Source organism: Podarcis pityusensis (genome assembly GCF_964106645.2).
Source record: "Podarcis pityusensis genome assembly, chromosome: W".
In the NCBI taxonomy this organism is placed as follows: Eukaryota; Metazoa; Chordata; class Lepidosauria; order Squamata; family Lacertidae; genus Podarcis; species Podarcis pityusensis.
This window is the reverse complement of record NC_138045.1, coordinates 19305557-19329460: the sequence shown is the minus strand read 5'-3', so window position 1 is coordinate 19329460 and position 23904 is coordinate 19305557. Positions and strand designations below refer to the sequence as shown.

Here is a 23904-nt window from a genome sequence, read left to right as displayed (position 1 = left end):
GTCCGAACTGACCACAAGAACTTGGAATATTGGCGGACCGCGCGGGTGCTCAACCAGAGGCAGATCAGGTGGTCTCAGGAGTTCACCAAGTTTTTCTTCGAGATCCGATACGTGCCGGGAGAGGAAAACGTAAGGGCAGATGCTCTCTCTCGGAAACTGGAGTACATGGAAGGAGAGGGGCCACCAGAGACCAGGCACGTGTTCCCCGAGGACCAGTGTGTGTGTGTGGGAGCGTTGGTTGGGAAACGAGAACTGGCAGGGCTCACCAGAGACGATGAGTTTGCTCAGACAAAAATCAGGGAACTCAGGGACGGGAAGGAAGTCAATGGAGGGTTTGAGGAAAAGGAAGGACTACTGTATTATAAGGGGGCGCTGTATGTACCTGGGGAGACTTTGAGGGGGAAGGTACTTAGACAACTCCATGACAACCCAACAGCTGGGCACTTTGGACAGCACAAGACCATGCTACTTGTCACCAGGCAGTTCTGGTGGCCAAAGGTGAGGGAAGACGTAAGAGAATATGTACGAGGGTGCGACCGATGCCAGAGGGCAAAGGGGGAAAGGGCTGCCCCCGCGGGGCTACTGGAACCCTTGCCTACACCGGAAAGGTCCTGGGAGGTGGTGTCCATTGATTTTATGACAGATCTGCCCAAGTCAAGGGGAAAGACAGCAGTCATGGTAGTGGTCGATCTACTGACTAAAATTTGCCATTTCGTAGCTTGCTCACATGCAGCAACGGCAGAGGAGACAGCCAGGCTGTTTGTGGATCACATTTTCAGACTGCATGGAGCTCCATTGAGGGTAATCTCAGATCGCGGGAAACAATTTACTTCCCGGTTCTGGCGGAGACTCATGAGCTTGCTACAGGTCGAGGTGAGCTTCTCGACGGCGAGGCATCCAGAAACCAACGGACAAGTCGAAAGAGCGAACGGCATACTCCAGCAGTACCTGCGCTGCTATGTCAGCGAGAGGCAGAACGATTGGGTAGAGAAATTAGCTTTGGCTGAATTTGCGTACAATAACGCTGAACACGTGTCCACGGGAATGAGCCCTTTCATGGCCAATTACGGGTGTCACCCTAGGGCCTTCCCGGGGCGGGGGGAGGAAGGATGGAGTGTACCTGCGGCTGAGCAATTTGTGGAGGAAATGGAGGCCTTACACCAGCAACTCAGGCTGAACTTGGAGCGGCCAAGGAAGTCTACAAGAGGCAGGCGGACAGGCACCGTCGGGAGGGGGAGGCCATACGGGTGCGAGACCGGGTGTGGTTGTCGTCCCAAGGGTTACCCCTTAAGGGAGGGTGCAAGAAGTTGCAGCCTAGGCGGCTGGGGCCGTTTGAGGTAATGCAGCAGGTTAACCCCGTGGCATTTAAACTCAAGTTGCCTGACAGCATGAAGATACATCCGGTGTTCCATAGGTCCCTACTTTCACCTTATAGGGAGGGGCGGGAATTCCCGGGACGGGAGGGAGGGGTTACCTCCCACCTGCGGGTAGAGGAGAGGGAACACTGTAACAAAGCCACGGAAATACTCGATTCAAGGTGGTGAGGTCGCCAGGTAGAGTACTTGGTAGCCTGGGAGGGGGAACCTAGGTCTGAAAACACTTGGGTCCCGGCTGAATCAATCACTGACGGGTATCTGGTGGAAGAATTCCACGGTTTGTTCCTGGAGAAGCCCAAACCATTAGCTAGATTCTGGGAGGAACAATTTGAACCCACAGATGACGAAGGGGACTTTGTGGGTTTCCCTGCCTCCGAAGAGGAGGGAGGGGAGGTGTCCGAGGGAGAAGGATCAGACTGGGAGGTTCAACCAGCAGGGAGAAGTCCGAGCGGATGGGAGGCTGGTTTTGAATCCTCAGAAGATGATGACAGTTCCTTCAGGGGATTCCCCGCATCGTCGACCGAGGAGAGAGAGGAGGTTGTACCGGAAAATTGCGCCAGGGGTGGGGTAGGGGTCCTGAGGAGGAGGTGGATGTCAGGGAACTGCCATCAGTGCTGGAGGGAGAGAGCAAGATCCAGAGGGATTCCGGAGAGCGTCCCAGGATTGGGAGAGGCAGCCCATCCTCTGGGGAAGAGAATCAGCGTAGCACCAGTGGAGAAGGGGGGGCAGATGGGGGAAGCGGCGAGGTGGTCCCATGACTCCTTGCCGGGGACGAGCGGGGAGAGTAGAGGTCCTCCGCTGCCTATGCCCTCCTTGTGCAGAAGGCTTCCGCGCAGAGAGAGTAGGAGGCGACTAGGCGTCAAAGAGCTTCTTTGCTGGAAGAAGTTTAAGAAACGCCCACTGACGGATTCTGCCAGCGATTGAAACAGCCACGGGTAAGTGGCTGTCCGGACAGAAAAGGTTCACTCAGGCAATCCAGCCAGGTGTTTGCACTGGCTTACGCACGAGCAACCCCTAGAACCATTACAGGTTATGAGCCTGAAGCTGCTTCCCGACTGCCCCATTCAGGCACAAGTAGTTGCACACCATTCCAAGAAAGATAGGGTCATCTCCCGGGTCCTGGACTGGGTGTGGAGGGGATGGCCCAGCAGCAGCCCCAGGCCAGAATTCGCGGGCTACACAACCCGCAAACATGAACTGTCGGCCCACAAGGGGTGCCTGTTATGGGGAAGCAGGGTCGTTGTTCCCCAGCCCCTCCGCAAAATGGTCCTCACAGCCCTACACGAGACACACCCAGGGGTAGTGAGAATGAAGGCCCTTGCCAGGAGTTATGTGTGGTGGCCGGGGATCGATGGAGAGATAGAGACCTGGGTCAAACACTGCCAGGCCTGCCAAGAATCCCACCCAGATCCCCCAAGGGCCCCAGTCCAGTCCTGGGAGTCCGCCCGAGCACCATGGTCACACCTGCATGTGGACTTCGCTGGCCCCTTTCAGGGGAAAACATTCTTCATAGTGGTGGACTCCTACACCAAATGGCTGGAAGTCGCACTGGTACCGTCCACTTCCACGTCCGCAGCCATCCGGGTACTACGCAGGCTGTTTGCAACCCACGGGCTCCCTGACACTCTCGTCTCAGACAACGGAACCGCATTTACGTCAGGAGAATTCCAAACCTTCACAGCGCAGAACGCCATCCGCCACATCCGCTCAGCGCCATTCCACCCTGCCACCAATGGCCAAGCAGAACACAGGGTGCAGACCACCAAGGACACCCTCCACCGCATGACGCAAGGGGATTGGGAGTACCGCCTTGCCACATTCCTTCTAGCACAGCACAGCATCCCCAGCTCAACGACTGGCCAGAGCCCCGCTGAACTACTGGTCTTGCAAACTACTGGCGCCTTGCAATCAGACTGGACCACCTTCACCCCGATAGAGCTCAGGATGAGGTAGTGGTGGGGGAAGGCAGGAACCCCCGGACCTTCGTGGCCCAGGACCCAGTGTATGCAAAGAATTTTGGGGCAGGCCCAGCATGGGTACCCGCCACAGTCACCAGGGTCACTGGCCCCGTGTCGTACGAGGTGCTAAGGTATGGGGGGCAATGCTGGCGCCGCCACTGCGACCAGATACGGAGACGATTCCCGGGAGAAAACCAGGAGGAGGACAGGTCAGAGGAGTCCCAAGGGAACAGTGGGGCAGTGAGGCCCGTAAAGCAGGAGGGGCCAGCAGGAGAGGCAGAATCAGTAAATACAGAAAGGACCCGTGAGGCCGAAAAGACACTGGAAGCAGAACCACGACTGAGCGAGCTGGTTGCGCCAGACCAAACGGCCCCATCACGGCCAGCATCCTTGGAAGACGAGCCAGAACCTGAACCCTGGACCAGGGAACACCCCAGGCTGCAACACACACGTAGGCCGCCGGCGTACCTTGAGGACTATGAATGCGACCTCCCGGGCAGGACTGGAACTTAGAGGGAAGGGGTGTTATGTACTGAGTTGAATAGGATCCAAAATGCAGCAGTCTGATTGGTCCTAGAACAATAGGATTCAGAATGCAGCAGTCTGATTGGTCCTAGAACAATGCAGCAGTATGATTGGTCTGCAGGAGCCACCCAATCCAGCTCCAGATGGAAGTGAATCCACAACCTGATTGGCCTACAGGAGAATTCCGGAATTAGCCAATCACATGCAGCCCATTGTGTAAATAATGTATATAAAGCAGATACTTTGGGGAAACTTTCATTTCTCCTTACCACTATGAGCTGAATAAAGAATATGAAATCCACTCTCGACTCTGAGTATATTTCACTGACCCTGACTCTCTTTACGACACAGTTACCATCCCAGAGTGTGGGCATAACTTCTGCCAGTCCTGCCTGATCCAGTGCAGCGGGGCAAAAAGGAGGCTGGCTTCCTGTCCTCAATGCCGAGTTGGAGTCCAGAGAAGGAGCCTCGTCCGCAATCGGCAATTGGCTACCTTTGTAGAAATAGCCAAGAATCTCAGTCTTCAAGAGGGAAAGGAGGGAAAGGAGGAGTCTGTGAGAAGCACCAGGAGCCCCTGAAACTCTTTTGCAAGGAGGATGAAGCCCCCATCTGTGTGGTTTGTGACAGATCCAAGAAGCACAAACACCACAAGGTGATTCCTCTGGAAGAGGCTTTCGAGGAATACGAGGTAGGAGATCCCTGGATCTTGAGGGGGAGAAATAGCTGTGTATTCTTCTTGAGAGGTTATCTTTTTAATTCTCAGATCCAAAGTAGGCATGGTACTACAGATGTAAATTGCACATACACAACTAAGTACATGTCTCCTTTGGCTAGCAGGATGCCTCCTCAATACCCTGCAAAGCAGATAGCAGCAAGGGATCAGCTGCAAGGGGGTGGGGACTAACATGCCAGTGTTATAAGGAAAAAAACTGCTCCTTTTCCCTTATGGGGTACCTAAGAGCCCATATAGAGCCCTTTTGTAGGTTCTCTATCGGTAGGTGAAAATAACAGAGGCCAACCAGAGAATATTGAGAAGCAAAGCAGCTAGTAAGCCAGATCTTTATTAACTGTTCCAACAGGGTGCTCACACACACACACACGCAGGAGGGAGGAGGAGACCCCGAACCATGCATGGCACGTCCTTTTATAGACATTTGAAATTGCCCACCCTGGAGCCCAAGACCACGGCGGACTTCCGGGGTCAGCGCCATCGGTAATGGCGGAATTCCTCTGACTAGGATGAATTTGCTCTGTGGGAACCGGGTCTGGCCGTCACGGCGAAGGCGGAGACCCCTCAAAAATCACAGGCGGGTGAAGCCTGTGAACGTGGGATTAGGCGGGCACCTTTCGTGCCCCCCCTACTCGTGGGGAACCCCGATTTTGGGGCTCCGGAGCGAAGCGGGGTGAGTGGCGCGGTGCTGTGAATCGACTCCTTTTTCCACGGAGCGAAGCCGCACAGCCGTTGCCGGAGAGCGCTGACTTTTTCCTGTGGACAATTGGATTTTAAAAGTAACTACCCGTGAGTAGGATAAATTGGAAGTTTTTAAAGGGAAAAAAAGGTTTAATTTGGCACTGAAGCGGGGAGGCTCAAACAGGAAGTCCGCCTTCCGTTTTTGTAAATAGATCAAAGCAGAGACTGCAAGCTAAAGTCTCGGAAAATCGATTGGAAAAGACTAATTTCTCAACATTAAAAAGAAAGTGAATCCCCCCCCCCCTTGGAAGCAGGAGAAGAGGGGGGAAGTTTGACTATATATACCTGCAAGAGAGAGGGAAGGAAGCTAAAATTCCACCGCTCAGAACCTGGGAACGGGCTGCCAATAGGACAATAAGACTGCCATATTTTGAAATGCGTTTTGACTGTGAATAGACCATCCGCTGACAGTTAGCTGAGTAAGAGAGATACATTGTTTTTAGCTGCCCACTTTTGATCTTAAAAAGGAGAAAAGTAACTGAAAATGGAAACTAACTTTCTCGTTTGAGTTGTGTTTTAAAAGGTGTTATTTTGGATTAATGCAAGAACAGATATCAACTGTTTACCCCTAGAGGAAGTTTCTGAAACTGTTACAAGAGTTGGTTCAGGGGAATTTTCCACTGCTAAGATAAAGCTATGTGACTGTGGGACTGACCTTGGGGTTGTTTTTTGTTTTGTTTTTTTGTTTTGTTTGTTTTTTTTAAAAAGTGTTATGGCAGATGGGAAAGAAAAAGTAGATCCATCATTCCCAGACAAAACAACAAGGTCTGGGAAGCTTTGGCAACGAAGAGCATCAACATCCGGCCCTTCTGCCTCATCCGTGGCTGTACCAACACAACCTAAATCAAGAGGAATGTCATCAGAAGAAGCCCTAGCGCTTGCATTAAGTAAGATAAATGAATCATTAACAAGAAAGTAGATACTACAAATGCAAAAGTGGGTGCTACAAATGCAAAAGTGGATGCCACAAATGCAAAAGTGGATGCTGCAGTTACTAAAATTGATGCAAATACAAAAAGCATAAATAGTCTGGGACAAAAGGTGAATACTAACACAGAAACCATTGAGAAACTGATACAGGAATCTAATTCGACACGACAGACTGCAGAGGAAGTCAAGGAAAAAGTTACTTCTGTGGAATTTAAGGTAACACAATTAGAAACAGAGAGAGTTCCAGACCTGCAGAGGCAACTTCATGACCATAAGCTGACGCTTTCTATGATTGAGCTGAAGGAGAAACAGATAAATTTGAGGATCAGAGCTGTACCTGAACTGGAGAAGGACAGTTTGATAGACTTTCTCACACAGGAACTTGCAGAATTTTGGGAGCTGGATTTGGAACAAGATGAATTTAAAATTGTGAGGGCCTTTAGATTGGGAAGAGGGGGGAAGAAAGAGAAGAACAGAATAAGAGACTGTTTGATTACCCTCAGATCCAAAGAAGAGAGAGACAGAATTTTGGGTTGGCATTACCAGAAGACATTGGTAATACAACAGTCAAGAGTGGAAATATTCAAAGATATCCCGAAACATCTTTTGGACCTCAGGTCCAATTACGGAGATTTGGCTGCCCTGCTGAGAAGGAATCAAATCATCTTTAGGTGGGAATTTCCCCAAGGCCTATCCTTCAGCTTTAAAGGAAGGAAAATAAAAATAAGATCAGTAGAAGATAAAGCAAAGTTTTTGAACAATTACGAGGAAGATCTGCAGAAGGAACTTGGAAAAGAGTCAAGAGCATCGGACAGAAGATCACCAGACAGAGGACTAGAGCAAAGAGCATTGGACAGAAGACCACCAAAAAGAGGAATAGTGGACATTGCAACACTACCTTTTGGACTGGACCGTCTAGCGACACCGACACTACCAACAGAAGAAGAGCAGGCATTGGGTGCAGTTGGAGGAAAATCAGAGTAATTACATCATGGCACTGCAAGTATTAAGCTGGAATGTGAATGGACTGAACTCCCCGGAAAAAAGGCGGAGAGTCTTTCATTTATTGAAAAAAGAACAATTGGACTTGATTTGTTTGCAAGAAACACACGTGACAAGGCTACACAGGAAGATATTGAGTAACAAAAGATTGGGCCAAGAATTTATTTCATCAGACAAAGTCAAAAAAAGAGTAGTCCTTTATGTAAAGGAGAGCCTATCACCGAAATTTATATTTAAAGATGACCAAGGAAGATTCAAAATTCAATCACAAGGAGAGAAATTTTTGATAGTAGGCATTTACGCACCAAATGAGGGGAAATCGGAATTCTACAATAAGTTACATGAGACTCTGATGGACTATATGGATTACAATATGATTTTGATGGGGGACATGAATGGAGTGGTGTCTACAAATATGGACAAGGCATTGAGACAGGTAGTTACCAAGGATGGTAGACTACCAAAAACTTTTTTTGATATGACTGACAATATGAATTTAGTTGACATCTGGAGAATGAAGAACCCTTTGGGAAGAGAGGGAACTTTCTTCTCTGAGGCCAAAATGACATGGACAAGAATTGACCAAATTTGGGTAACTAGAGGGTTGGCTCCAAAGATTAGAAAAGTGGAAATTTGCCCTAAAACTTACTCCGCTCATAATGCTGTGAAGATGGAAATGAAACTAACACCAACTGGTTCCTTTAGATGGAGGATGAATGACACTTTGTTTAGGAACGAAGAAGTGACTAAGAAGGCCCAAAAAACCTTGAGAGATTATTTTGAGATTAATATGAATACCACTACTGAAAAAAGAGTAATCTGGGACGCAAGTAAAGCGGTTATGAGAGGATTCTTGATACAACAGAATGCAATTAAGAAGAGAGTTCAAAATGAGAAAAAAGACAAGATTTTGGAGAAAATAAAGGAAGGAGAGAAAAAATTGAGAGTCAAACCAAAGTCGCAGGAGATCTTGAAAGAGATAAAGTTATATCAAGTACAATATATGAAAATGATGAATCAGGAAATAGAATGGAAAATTAAACAGATGAGACAAAAGACATTTGAATCGGCAAACAAATGTGGGAAACTGCTGGCTTGGCAAATGAAAAAAAGACAAAAACTTAATACCATCACAAATTTGGAAGTGGAAGGGGAAAATATACAGAATCCAGTGGAGATCAGAAAGTGTTTCCAGAGGTACTTTAAACAATTATATACACAAGAGATGCAGAAAGAAATGGACATTGACCGATTTTTGAAAACAAATGGACTACAAAAAATCTCTCAAGAAAACAAGCTAATGTTGAATAACAAAATAACGGAGCAGGAGGTAGAAGGGGCCATCCAGAATATGCAGTTGGGTAAATCTCCAGGTCCGGATGGACTAACTTCAAGATACTATAGATCCCTGAAAGAATGGATAATACAGCCATTAAAAGAAGTTTGTAATGAAATATTGGAAGGGAAAAGGGCACCAGAGTCGTGGAAGGAAGCATATATCACACTTATACCGAAAATAGAGTCCGAGAAGACACAGCTTAAGAACTACCGCCCCATATCTTTGCTTAATGTGGATTATAAAATTTTTGCAGACATTTTGGCTAAAAGATTAAAAAAGGTATTAGTAGAAGAAATTCATAAAGATCAAGCGGACTTTCTCCCGGGCAGACACTTGTCTGACAATACGAGGAACATAATTAACATTTTAGAAAAATTACAAGTGAATATTAACACTAAAGCAGTTTTGATATTTGTGGACGCGGAGAAAGCCTTTGACAATATTTCCTGGAGTTTTATGAAGAAGAACTTACAGGGGATGGGGGTTGGCCAAGGTTTTGGAAATGGTATAGGTGCAATTTACTCAGAACAAAAGGCTAAATTAATTGTAAATAATGTAGTGACGGAAGAATTTAAGATAGAGAAAGGAACACGACAAGGTTGCCCAATTTCCCCATTGCTTTTTATATCCGTCTTGGAGGTTCGCTTAAACATGATTAGAAGGGACCAAATGGTTAAAGGTATACAAGTCGGAGCTAAACAGTACAAATTGAAAGCATTTGCTCATGATTTGGTACTGACATTACAGGAGCCAGAATCTAGTACCAAAAGAGTACTGGAATTGATTCAAGAATTTGGTCAGGTAGCGGGTTTTAAGCTGAATAAGATGAAAACTAAGGTTTTAGAGAAAAATCTAACAGTGACGGAAAGAGAGAGGTTTCAGGATTAACATTGGTTAAGAAAGTGAAATACCTAGGGGTCAATATGACTGCTAAAAATGTGAATTTATTTAAGGATAACTATGAAAAATGCTGGTGGGAAGTGAAAAAGGATTTAGAAATATGGTCAAATCATTGCTAGGCCGAATTGCTGCGATAAAAATGAATGTATTGCCAAGGATGCTGTTTTTGTTCCAAACATTTCAAATTTTGGATAAAATGGATTGCTTCAAGAAGTGGCAGAGAGATATTTCTAGATTTGTCTGGCAGGGCAAGAAGCCTCGAATAAAATTTAAGATATTAACCGATGTTAAAGAAAGAGGTGGATTTGCCCTGCCAGACTTTAAACTTTATTATGAATCAGCCGCGTTTTGCTGGCTGAGACAATGGCTGCTTCTTGAAAATACTGAAGTGCTGGACCTAGAAGGTTGTAACAACGTATTTGGGTGGCATGCATATTTGTGGTATGACAAGGTTAAAGCACATAAAGCGTTTAAAAACCATATTGTCAGAAAAGCACTGTTTAATGTCTGGATAAGATATAAGGACTTGCTTGAAAATAAAACCCCAAGGTGGCTGTCACCAATGGAAGCAAAGGCTCAGAAAGAGCTCAATATGGAGGCCAATTGGCCGAAATATTGGGAAATTTTAGAACAAGAGGGAGACAGATTAAAACTGCAGAGTTTTGAAAAACTAAAAAATAGAGTGCGAGACTGGCTCCATTATTACCAAATAATGGAGGCGTACAATTTGGATAAAAAAAATGGCTTCCAGGTGGAAAAATCAAAATTGGAAACAGAACTGTTAGATCCCAAAACTAAGAACTTGTCAAGAATGTATAACTTGCTGTTGAAATGGAATACTCAGGATGAAACGGTGAAATCAACTATGATTAAATGGGCACAAGATGTAGGACATAATATTATGATGGCTGACTGGGAACAGTTATGGACCACAGGTATGAAGTTTACGACATGTAATGCCTTAAGAGAGAATATAATGAAAATGACCTACATGACACCAGTCAAGCTTGCAAAAATATATCACTTGCCCGATAATAAATGTTGGAAATGTAAAGAGACTGAAGGTACATTTTTTCACCTTTGGTGGATGTGCCCAAGGATTAAGACATTCTGGGAGATGATTTATAATGAAATGAAAAAGGTATTTAAACATACCTTTCTGAAGAAACCAGAGGCCTTTCTCCTGGGCATGGTCGGCCAATTGGTGTCAAAAAAGGATAGAACTTTCTTTATGTATGCCACAACAGCAGCAAGAATACTCATCGCGAAGTATTGGAAGACACAAGATCTACCCACCCGGGAAGAATGGCAGATGAAGGTGATGGACTACATGGAACTGGCGGAAATGACTGGCAGAATCCGAGACCAGGGAGAAGAGTTGGTGGAAGAAGATTGGAAGAAATTTAAAGTTTACTTACAGAAACATTGTAAAATTAAGGAATGTTAGAAGGATGTTGGAATGAAGTAATGTGGTTTTAGCAGAAATGCTATAAAGGATTAAGAAAAAATAGATTGCTAAATGGTGAAAGGAGGGAAAGTAAAGTTACATTATATTAAGATAAAATAGAGGACAAAAACTGGAAAAGATGGAAAGGACTTGCTGAAATAGCTAATTGAACTAGAATACAAAAAAGGGAGGTGTGAGGAGGTCAAGGAAATAAGCAAATGAAAGATAAGTTATGGGAAGATTCATTGTATTTTTTTTCTTCTTTTCTTTTTCTTTTTTATTGTGATGTGATGTTCTGTTTTCTTTAATATGCTGTTTTCAATTTCTTCTTTTTGTAACCTTTTAAATCTTAATAAATATTATTTTAAAAAAAAAGACCACCCCTCCATACATCATATATACATCACAGAAGGGGTGTTGCCCAAGACCAGCCCCCAATACATCATACATACGTCAGAGAAGGGGCAGTCTACAGCAGAATCCTGTCTGGCAGGAAACCTGTTGATGGGTTTACCTGGCTGTTCATGGGTTTACCTGGATATTCTTTTGTGATGATAACTACTTACGGTATTTATGTATGCGTTTATATCTTAGACCTTCTAATTCTCCTAACACCAGGAATTGACCAGGTGGTGCAGGATGCCTCCCCCCCAAGTATCTGTTGGAAGCAGATTTAGGAGTGGGGGGTGGAAGCACCTACTGGTGGGGAGCACACTTATTCTGGGGATGCTTCCTCCTCCTCCTCCTCCTCCTCTTTCCACTTCTCCCTGGTGCCTCAAGATGAGAAGTCAGAGACTTCCGGACTGCTGTGGAGGAAAATGTCGGTGTGCTGAGTGTCATCTGCGACACGGAGCCGGCAGAAAGGCTTTGAGAGCAGCGCCAGAGCTCAGCGCACCTACTGGTGGGGAGCACACTTATTCTGGGGATGCTTCCTCCTCCTCTTCCTCTTCCCACTTCTCCCTGGGGCCTCAAGATGAGAAGTCAGGCTGGAAGTCTCCTCGGAAAAGACAAAGGAGCAAGCATGGCTGCCTTTACTCTTCTCCAGACCAGTTAGTTGGACTAGAAAACATTCCCATCCAAGTTCTGCAGTGGTTTTCCAGCAGTGTGCTGTGGCAGCTGGGGTGCCTTGAATGATGGTCAGGGGTGCCGCGGGAGACACTGGCCTCTGTCCCTCTTTCCTTCCCTCCCTCCTCGGATGCCATCTCTGCCTCCCCAAGGCTTGCCCAGATGTTCTCCCCCAGAGAATGGTGCCTCTGGGGCTGGCCAGGGGGTGTGGGCTGCCAGGAGCTGAGACGGCCTCAGAGTAAGCAAGCAAACTGGCGAGGGGCCCTTGCTGTTGGGAATGGACAGGCAAGTCCCAGGCCCCTGGGGGGCAGTGGGGGCAGCTCAGAGACCAAGAGGAGACAAACTGACAAACTGGAACGTGTTCAGAGGAGGGCAACCAAAATGGTCAAAGGCCTGGAAACGATGCCTTATGAGGAACGGCTAAGGGAGCTGGGCATGTTTAGCCTGGAGAAGAGGAGGTTAAGGGGTGATATGATAGCCATATTCAAATATATAAAAGGATGTCACATAGAGGAGGGAGAAAGGTTGTTTTCTGCTGCTCCAGAGAAGCGGACACGGAGCAATGGATCCAAACTACAAGAAAGAAGATTCCACCTAAACATTAGGAAGAACTTCCTGACAGTAAGAGCTGTTTGACAGTGGAATTTGCTGCCAAGGAGTGTGGTGGAGTCTCCTTCTTTGGAGGTCTTTAAGCAGAGGCTTGACAACCATATGTCAGGAGTGCTCTGATGGTGTTTCCTGTTTGGCAGGGGGTTGGACTCGATGGCCCTTGTGGTCTCTTCCAACTCTATGATTCTATGATTCTAGGAGGACTCCTAAGGAGAGGGGAGAGGAGAGGAGGCTGAGAGAGCACTCCGCAAGGGAGCGTGTTCAAGAAAGGGTGAGGGGAGGCAAGCTTGGCAAGCAAGGGGGCACCTAACTGGTCTCCTGAGCCCCACAGGGGTGCCACAGAAAGAAGGGAGTTGGTCCAGGGAGCCGTGGACCCAAAAAGGTTGAAAACCTCTGTACTTTTATTTCCTCCAGTAAATTACTTTGCTATTATAGCAAGGCCACTGGACCCAAGAAGCCAGTAGAATATTCATCTCCTCTCTTTGTGTCTCAATCAAAGCTGAGTTTTCCCTTTTCTTGTCAGGGAGATCTGTCGCTGCCTGGAGATTCTGAGGAAAGAGAGAGGGGAAATTATGGCCTATCAAGCAGACCTGGACAAGGAAAGCAAAGACCTCCTTGTAAGTGTCACTATTGTTACTAGTGAGGGAACAAGCACTTCAAGAAGCAAGTCAGGACTGAGGAGGGATGGGGAAATCTGCCCATTTCAACTTCTCCCTATTTCTCCTTTTTCCATATCAGTTTGTTATTTATTTATTTATTCTGAAAATGAATCAAATGCTAGGGTGGCTACCTTCTCGTATAAATATTTTGATATGTGCTTTACCCTCATAAATACATTTTTTTGGTGAACATTACCTGGCTGGGTCAACCTTGAAAAATTCAGAGGTGTGAATTTCAAAAGATTGCTGTTTCTGTCTCCATATTTTTTCCAAGAATTGTGAATTAGGTAAGTTCACCTTTGAATGCAGCTAAATGGAGTTTATTTCCCATTGTTGTTTATTATGTGAAAAGCAGTCAAGGAGAAGCCTGAGGACTTGTGAGCTGAGAGGGTGGAAGCAGTTCAATTCAAATCATAATTCTCTTGCTGATGTTTTGAAGGCTGACCATCTTCCTCGCTCAGACCTCCTCTTTTCTTGCAGAAATTAACAGAAACAGAGAGGCTGAAGACTGTGGAGAAGTTCAGACAACTGCACCAGTTCCTGGAAGTAGAAAAGCGTCTGCTGAATCATGTGGAAGAGGTGGAGAAGGAGATTGCAGGGAGAAGGGACTAGCAGCTGGCCAGACTCTCCAGGAAACTCTCCTCTCTTGAGAGGATCATCCAGGAGATGGAGGAAAAGGGTCAGCAGCCAGCGAGTGAATTGTTGCAGGTAAGATGGTGACAGGAGCAGCCCAAGGTTCCAGGAAAAGGCCACCTCCCATCCTTTCTGTGCCCCTTTCATGTATGCAAGGAGTGTAGGGGCTCAGTTGATGGAGCCTCAAGTCAGGTTTGTAATGGACAGGAACACCCAAGAGACCTGGGATGCTGAACTCACCTGAATGCCGACTAGAGATTCTTCAGTCTTCTTGATGGAATGGGAGGGGATTTCCTGCTCCTTGCTGATGATTTGCCTCCGAATGCCTTCCCGCTGGGCAATGCTGCCTTCCTGCCCTGGGCTGGGCTTGGCCAAGGATGCATTCAGGCCTCCTTCTGACATGAGCCAGTCTCTTGACCAAGCTTCTCTTCCCGTTCCCTCCACAACTTCTGGGTTGATCCCCTTCCCCATGGATCCTGATCGGCCCAAAATGGTTCTCGGTCACAGTGACCAAAGAGCAAGACAGAGGGACTAATCCAGACTGCGCCATCTTCTCCACTCACAATCCCATATGGCCAGACGTACAAGTGCTTCTGAATGGCCTCTTTACGGACTTCCGGGTTAGCGCCTCCGGACTTCCGGGTTAGCGCCTCCGGCAATGGCGGAATTCCTCTGATCGGGAGGAACCCGCTCCATGGAAATCAGGGTCTGGCCGCCACGGCGAAGGCAGAGACCCACCAAAAACCACAGTCGGGAGAAGCCTGTGGACGTGGGATTCCGCTGGCACCTTTTGCGCCTCCCCCACTCACGGGGAAACCCGGTTTCGGGGGTCCGGAGCGACGTGGGGTGAGTGGCGCGGTGCTTTGAATCGACTGCTTCTTTCACGGAGTGAAGCCGCATTGCCGTTGCGCGCTGACTTTTTTCCTGTGGACAATTGGACTTTAAACAACTACCCGTGAGTAGAACGGAAAATTGGACCTTTAAACATCTTAATTCGGCACCGAAACGGGAAAGTTCCAAACAGGAAGTCCGACTTCCTCTTTTGTAAATAGATAGAGCAAAGACGCTGCAAGCTAAAGTCTTGGAGAGCCTTTTGTAAAGGACTAAATTTCCATCAGTTAAAATTATTAAACCCTCCTTGGAAGCAGGAGAAGAGGGGGAAAATCTTAGATTGCCTAAGCCTGCAGGAGAGAGAGTGAAGAAAGACAAATTACCACCGCTTTGAACCTGGGAACGGGCTGTCAGTAAGTTTGACGTTTTGGGAAAGTCCATTGACTGTGAATAAAACGTATGTTGACAGATAGTTAAATAAGAGAAATATATTGTTTCCATTGTTTCCTTTTGCACTTAAAAAGGAGCAAAAGTAACTGAAAGATTGAAACTAACTTTGTTGCTGGATCTGCGTTTAAAAGGACGGATACAAATAGAAATTGTTTCCTCTAGAGGGAGCTTTTGAAACTGTTGCAGGAGTGGAGCTGGGGAATTTTCCAGCTGCAGAGATAAAAGACCGTGAGAATTAGAGATTGACCTTGGACAAGAATGTCGACAGAAGAAGCCTTAGTGATTGCATTTTGCAAGATAAGTGCTTTATTGGAACAGCATGATGAGAAGATGGATGTGATGACTATTAAGATTGATAATTTGGGACAAAAAATGACTGATTTGGGACAAGAAGTGAATATCTATACAGAAACTACTCAGGAATCAATCCAGGAATCTACTTCGACATGGCAAGTTGTGGAGAAGACGAGGGAGAAAGTTATTCTAGAACCTCAAGTAATACAAGTGGAGAGAGCCTCAGTCTTACAGAGACAATTTGATGAATATAAGGTGTTGCCTTCTATGTTTGAATTTAGAGAAAGCCAATTGAAACACGTCCTGAAATATCTTTTGGACCTTAGTTTTGACTATGGAGAATGGGCTGACCAGTTGAGAAGGAATAAAGACATTGTTAGGTTGGAGCTTCCCCGAGATTTACTCCTCAATGTTAAAGGAAGGAAATTAAGAATAAGATCAGCAGAAGATAAAGTAAAGTGTATGTATAAATATGAAGAAGATCTGCAGAAGGGACATGGAAAAGAGTTAAGAGCCTCGGACAGAAGATCACCAGGTTGATGGACCATATGGATTGATAGAAAGAACTGGCAGAATCCAAGACCAGGGAGAAGAGACGGTGGAAGAAGATTGGAAAAAAGTTTTTAAAATTTATTTATAGAAACATTGTAAAATTAATGAGTGTTAGAAAAATGTTGGAATGAAATTACACGGCTTTAGTAGAAATGTTATAAGAAGTTAAGTACAAATAAGTTTTAGGGTATTAATGGTAAGATAAGGTTAAAACAAATTATGATAATTATATGATAGAAAATAGTGAAAGATGGAAAGGATTTGCTGAAACAATTAATAACTAGAACACAAAAAAGGGAGGTGTGAGGAGGTCGATGAAACAAGTTAATGAAAGACAAAGATATGGAAATATTGGATGTGTTTTTAATTGTTTTTGTTTTTGCTTTTGTTTTGATGTATTGTGTCTTTTGTTTTTTTCTCTTTTTATGTATAGTATTGATTTGCGTTGTTTATTTTTTCTTTCTTTTTTTCTTTCCGTAATCTTTAAACCTTTAATAAATATTATTTAAAAAAATAAAAATGAATGGCCTCTTTACGGAGGCTGAGAAGGCTGACATACTGGCAAAGGCAGGAGAAGCCCTATTATGGAATGATTACCAGATGTCCCCGTCTCCCGGGGACAGTCCTTGGATTTACAAATCTGTCCCCGACAAAATCCGTCCCCGGAATGTCCCCGGATTTCATATAAGGTCCTCAGATTTATATTTTAAGTGTTGTAGATTTATTAGTAGGGAATGAGTGTTGCATGATTGGTTCAATGGCACAAAACACATCATATGGAGACTTTCAGCGAGGCAAAATGGTAGGTGCCACGGCAATGAGCAGCTCCTGAAGCCAGCCAGAGCCAACTGCACTACCAGGCTGGCTCCGGGCTGCTGAGACTGCCACTACCGCTACCGCTGCCACTGCCGAGGGGGAACCACGGATGCCTGGCACGTCAACTGGGGGAACCGCTGACACACACACCCAGGACCCAAATAGAGGCGGGAGTGAGAGCACCCGGCCATGTGGCCGACTGCCCAGCAGCGCTCCAGGGCCAGTAAAAACCCCAGAGCCAACCCAGGGAGAAGGAGGAAAGGAGAAGGAGAAGGAAGAGAAAGAGGAAGGAGAAAAAAGAGGGGAGCCCCGACCTTCCCGCGTTGCTGCCTCTGCTGTTGCTGAGGAAGAGCGGTAGGAGAGCACCAGGAGGGCAAGGACACATGGCCGAGCCCAGGCCCGACCCGAGCCTACTCCACGGCAGATAGCACTCCAAGAGATCAGGCTGGGGCCCAGAGGAAGGCGACACGACAGAGGAGACCCAGAAGAGAAGATATTACTTCTTATTTTTTTAAAAAAATGATTTAAAAAAAACACCCTTTTTTTCTCTTTTGAAAAAAAAAAGTGTCCCCGGATTCTTTGAAAAAATTCTGGTAACCTTACCTTAAATTCTAACCTTCTAATTCCAAGTCTCTTCTTTCTCAATATCACCCATTCCATTAAACGCAACAAGCAACAAGCTGTAAAATACAAGTTTAAAACACAAGCTTTCCTTTGCATCTCGCAGAACTTTAAATGTAATTCGTGGTTTTTTTCACCTGTCCTCCAAACTTAGGTCTTTTTGCCATCCTTTAAACTGGAAATCAGTAGTCAAGCCATACTTTTCGGTAAAACGTTCATCTGGATCCCAGATGTCCTACCTGAGAAGAACAGTGGGAGTTTCTGCCAGCAACAGCCGCTTCTCCTTCTGCAAGCAGCGCCACCCGAATTCCCACCTGGGATGAGCCGCTTGGTGCACTAAACTGAGCCGCCGGAGAAAGACTGGGGCGGACGGCAAGTGGGAGGGGGAAGTCGTGCGCTTCTGTCCCGTGAGAAAAGTGCTGGGCTCTGTCTCTCCAGTTGCGCTTCCTCGGTTCAGAGGTGGAATATACCAGCTGGGCTGGGCTGCCTCAAAGCCCATCAAGGCCACAGGCTGCTACCATGACTCATCCCGGCTTTCTCATCTGAGGGGAAAGGGCACGTGGTCTTAAATGCAACTTGACTGAGCTACCTTGGGCCAGTCCTTGGGCTAGCTTAGCCTCTCTCGCAGAGGGTTGTTCTGAAGATACACTCAGGAAACCACCCAAGGCCATGGACATGAGGGGGCAAAGAGGGGGCATGAAGAAGAAGAATGAGGAGAATGGTGTCTGGAAAGGGGGGTGGGGAGTGATACCCTCCCCAGCAGCTCCAAGATGGGAAGTGCGTCCCAGGGGAAGCGGGATTCAGGCGGAGGAGGACGTCGGGTTGGGTGGGGGTTGCCAGGAGCAGCACGATGTCCCTCGAACCCCTGGCTTCCACTCTCCAGGCAGGCACCCAACGTGGCCAGCTGGCAAGGACTCTTTCTTACTCCAGCCTTGCTGTGCAGATCCCGGGTTCAGCCCCAGATCTCTGGAGCGGAAAGTCTCTTGGGCGTGAATATGAAAGGCAGCATCTGTCAGAATAGGTCATACTGAGCCAGTACAGATGAACATGACTATTGGTTCGCTTCCTCTGCTATCTGCCTTTTAGGGCACCTCAGAGGTGGCAGAGAGAGGCAGGAGAGAGACTCCGGCCTCTACAGAAGGCTGCACCCCTTACCTCCATGTCCCCACCCAAACTCTTAGACCAGAAGCAAAAGACAGCTTTGCTGAGCACGTCCCCCTTCCCAGGGAGATGAAACTCTGCACTACTGTTCACTGAATTGCTTGCGAAGCAGCCATACTCCAGGCTCTTATTGTCACAGCCCTGCAGGATCAGACCAAGGCCCATCTAGTCCAGCTCTCAGCAGCCCAGCAGATGTCCAAGGGAAGCCCCAAGCAGACTCCAAATGCAGCCCCACTCTCCCCACTTGGGACGCCTGCAACTGGTATGCAGAAATAGACTGCCTCTGCAGCTGGAGGTGCAACATGGTCTAACCCTCAATGAATTTGACTAATCCTCTCTTCAAGCCATCCCCGTCAGTGCCCCTCGAAGGAGGAAATTTCGGTCACTTCCTGTTGAGCATGAACCTGTAGCAAGTGGGAATCTTCCTGGCTGGGAGATTCCGTGCTTTTTGAGGAAAAAAGGGGTGCTACAGGGCGCAGTAGCCCCCAAAAATACCCTCAGTGGAGAACACTGAGGGTCTGGTTCCCGGCAAGCCAATTTGCAAATCGCCTGGCCGTCAGGTAGCTTCGCAACAAGTGAAGAGAACGGCAGAGCGAGAAGCAGGCAGAGGGAGGCCATTAACTATCCTCAAAAAGCATAGCCCCGAACTTGCAAGGGGAGTGACCGACACTCAAGCTTAAGAAATTCGGACCTAATTGGGATAGAATTCGGAAGTTCAAGGCTAAAGGAAGGTTTCGGAGCAAAAAGAATTAAACATGTGAGTTCACCTGTATCTGCAATTGAAAACAGACGCAGAGCTGTCAGCAGAGCGAAGCAAGCTGTGTGAGTAATTGCTAGAGGTCGTTGCCGCTCTCTCTTCTAAAACTTTTAAGAAGTTATAAAGTAACTTAGCAATAAGATAAAAAAGAAACAGAAGAGGAAGCAGTGGGACGTTTGACTGTTATTCTTGGCAAATCTTCGGTGTGTTGGAGGGGGAAAGAAAGAGACAAGATTAGAAAGAATTCCTAGTTTCACTTTTAATAAAGAACTGCGCAATTGGATGTAAGGACTTCCGTCGCCATTGTTACATTGTTAAACTCTGGAAAAATACCAGCAACGTCTTTTGGAGAAGTGAATATTTTAATGTATAAAAGGGGAAGTTTTATACACTGTAATAGATTATAACAATCTGACTGCTGAAATTGAACTATGCCACAGGTTTTAAGGGTTGGTGGTGAGCTTCAAAATTAACTTTAAAAAAAACACTGCCCCCCCCCAGCCCCTTCCCCCCCTTCCTTCCCTCGTTGTTGGAGTATAATACCATCGCAGAAGCATTGTGGAGAGGTTTTAATGATTGGATAAGGCTGGAAACTGATTGAGATCGTCCCTCAGGAGAATCCTGCTCTGGATATAATTTTTATTTTTGTTTTTGTTTCCCCCTTTACTTTTTTGTGGGACTTATTTTATGGTTTTTGCTACTTCTTCTTTACTTCCTTCCTTGGACTAATCTGGGATTGGAGAGTTTGAAGACTACATTGGATTATAATTGGAGTATAATTAAAATCTAAAATAACTGGCAATAACAAAACTGAGAATATATATATATATATATATATATATATATATATATATAATGGTTTGGTCCTTCTCTTCCCCTGCTGCATTTTATTTTCGAAATGACGGATTGGAATTAGCCTAAGTGGTGGCAAGAAGATTTTCGTCTTTCTATCGTCTCTTCATTAATGAAAAGTTCTAAAACTTTGGCAAAAATTTAGTTGAAATTTGAGGACTGTGAATTAGTGAACTCTCCTAACAAAAAGGTTAAAAGTACAATCACGATTATATTCTCTCTTTTGGGATTTTCTAAGATAACAAGAGTATTTTTATTGGGTTATATTTTATTTTTATTCTGGCCATTTATTTTGTGATGTAGGAAATACCTGGATTTGTATATTGATTGGAGGAGTTCGGTGATAACTTTTATATGTTATTGGGTTTTGCTAAATATTGTATAGGGTCTTATATACTGGCTGTGCTAATTGTGGTGCATTAATTAACTTTGGTAGGAGTGTGAAGAGACTAAAAGATATGTCGCACCAGCAGAAAAAAACATGTGAAGGGGGGACACCGGCAGATAGGAGAAGCTCAAAACAAGAGTCAGATTTTAAGGGAGAAATACTGAAAATGTTTGGAGAAATTTAAAATGATATAAATGATATAAAGCAGAGTGAAAAAAATTTAGAGCCCAAACTAGAACAAATGGATAAAAGGATTGGAAAAATGGATAAAAAAATTGATGAAACAGTAAGCGAATTAAAGGGACAATTGAAAGATGTGACTAAGAGAACACAAACGTTGGAAAAGGGGATGAAGAGGACAAAACAGGAAATAAGGGAAGTGAGGAGAGAGGAGGAGAAAATAAAGGTAGAAATGTCAGAAATTAATAAAACACAAGAAGAAGTCTTGGACTCGATTGTTATGAATGAATTGAGGCAACGGGAGACTAATCTGAGGTTGAGAGCCGTACCAGAGATACAGGGTGAAAATATTAAAGAGAGACTGATTGCAGAAATAGCACAATGGTTAGAACTTCAACCAGAGAAGGTAGCTATGACAGTGCAAAATGCATTTAGAATGAAGGCAAGAACTAAGACAAGGAAATCTCCGGGAGACTGTTTAATTATATTCAAGGACAGAGAAATGAGAAACATGATCTTGCAGAAGAACAGAGAGAAAAGATTGACTATCGATGGGAATTATATAATTATTTTTAAAGCTATACCGATCAGACTGTTGAAACGGAGAGATCCATATAAACCATTGGTGCAAGTTTTAAAGAAGAATAAAATAGAATTCAAGTGGGAATTCCCAGAGGGGATCTCCTTTTTCTATAAAAGTAAGAAACACAAACACACAAGCCCAGAGGAAGCAGGCAAGTTTCTGAGAAGATACAAGGAATTAAGACCAGAAGAGGAAGAAATAAGAGGTGCAGCAGCGGGAGCAGGAGCTACGGGGGAAAGTGGATTGGGAGAGGGAGAAGAAGAAGATGGAAGAAACACAGAAGAAGAAGAAGAAGAAGAAGAAGAAGAAGAAGAAGAAGAAGAAAGATTATAAAATTTTAAATAAAATTTAATTAGGACATTAAGATGGCGTTAAAATTATGGAATTGGAATATTAATGGGATGAACTATAGGAAAAAATGGAATAAAATTGAACAATATCTAAAAAAGGAGAATTTGGATATAATATGTTTACAAGAGACACATGTGGCAAGAAGACATAGAAGAGTTTTGATTAACAAAAGACTAGGAAATGAATTTATATCGTCAGATAAAAACAAAAAGAGAGGGGTGGTATTGTATATAAGAAATAAAATTGAAGCTCAGCAAATTTTCAAAGATGAAGAAGGAAGAATAATTGCAATCCAGATCAAGTGGCAAGGTGAAAAAATAATAATAGTCGGGATCTATGCACCAAATGGAAACAAGACTGATTTTTATAAAGATTTGGAAGAAAAACTGTTTGAGTATATGGACCAAAAAATTATAATAATGGGAGATATGAATGGAGTAGTGTCAATGGAAATGGATAGACTGAGAGCATCAGGAATGAGTAAAGAGGGAAAACTACCAAAGACTTTTTTCTTGATGATTAAGAATTGTAATTTAATAGACATTTGGAGACTGAGACATCCACTTGACAAACAGTTTACGTTTCATTCAGAATCGAACCAGTCAATGTCACGAATCGATCAAATATGGGTATCTAATGAATTAACTCCAAGAATCATGCAAGTTGAAATTCAACCAAGAGTGATCTCAGATCATAATCCAATCAAATGTGAAATAAGAGGTTATGAAGAAAGATCATTCAGATGGAGAATTAATGATTACCTTCTAGACAATCAAAAAATTCTAGAGGGAGCACAAAAGAAGCTGGCGGAGTATTTTATGAACAATTGTAATAAGGGTACAAAAATGAATGTAGTGTGGGATGCCAGCAAGGCGGTGATGATAGGATTTTTTATCCAACAGAATTCAATAAAAAATAAAAGCAGAGAGAAAGGCAAGAAGGAAATTTTAAGACAAATAATGGACAATGAACAAAAATTAATTGAGAAACCTGACAATTTGAAAATAAAACAGAACATAAAAGCTCTGCAAACATAATTTGCTATGATAATAAATAAAGAAGTGGAGTGGAATATAAAAAAATTGCGACAAAGGAACTTTGAATTTGCAAACAAATCAGGTAAATGGCTGGCATGGCAAATTAAAAAAAGAAAGGAACAGAACACAATAAATAAAATCATCATAGAAGGAGAAGAGATAGTTAATCCAAAAGGTATCAGAAAAGGATTCTTGGATTTTTACAGACATTTATATAATAATAAAGAGAAAAATAATATGAGAAAAATAGAAAGATTTTTAAAAGAAAAAAAGGTGCAGAAGATCCTGACAGAAAAGAAAGAAAGGCTGAACGCCCCTATAGAAACAGAGGAGATTAAAGAAGCCATAAAAGAGTTGAAAAAAGGGAAAGCGCCAGGACCAGATGGATTTACAGCAAGTTATTATAAAGAAATGAGGCACATCCTGTCTACACCACTGAGAGAAGTCATGAACAATATTCTTCAGGATAGAGAAATGCCGGAGACGTGGAAAGAAGCTTTTATTACACTAATAACAAAACAAGGCTCTGATTTGACTCAAGTTAAAAATTACAGGCCTATCTCATTGCTAAATACAGACTATAAAATTTTTGCAAGTATCTTAGCGAAGAGGTTGAAAAAGATACTACAAGAAATTATTCATAAAGACCAGGCGGGTTTCCTTCCTGGCAGACAGATGAAAGATAATATAAGGAATATAATTAATTTGTTAGAATATCTGACAGCCAGGAATGAGAAACAAGCTGTGTTAATATTTGTGGACGCAGAAAAGGCCTTTGATAACATTTCTTGGGTCTTTATGTTAAAAAAATTAGAATATATGGAAGTGGGGAAAGAATTCTTTAATGGAATAAAAGCGATATATACTGAACAAAGAGTGACGCTTATTGTAAACAACATGACTACGGAAGAACTAAAAATATCAAAAGGTACGAGACAAGGATGCCCTCTCTCACCATTGTTATTCATAATGGTTCTGGAAATTTTCTTAAATTCAATAAGGAGAAATGAAGCAATAAAAGGTGTGTCAGCAATAAAAGGTGTGTTCCGGGGTGGCGCCATCGGTAATGGCTGCTTCTCTATGATTCAGAGGGAACCGGCTCTACGGAATTTGGGTC

At 44.4% G+C, this 23904-nt stretch overlaps 1 pseudogene across 1 annotated transcript; it reads left to right on the top strand.

The window, feature by feature from the left end:
- Positions 1–3108: 3108 nt before the first annotated feature.
- LOC308467636 (zinc finger protein RFP-like) lies at positions 3109–19049 on the top strand (annotated as a pseudogene). The gene is made up of 6 exons: positions 3109–3128; positions 4361–4547; positions 6411–6517; positions 13146–13239; positions 13762–13989; positions 18984–19049. The product of its transcript is annotated as a zinc finger protein RFP-like (transcript).
- The last annotated feature ends 4855 nt before the right edge of the window (positions 19050–23904 follow it).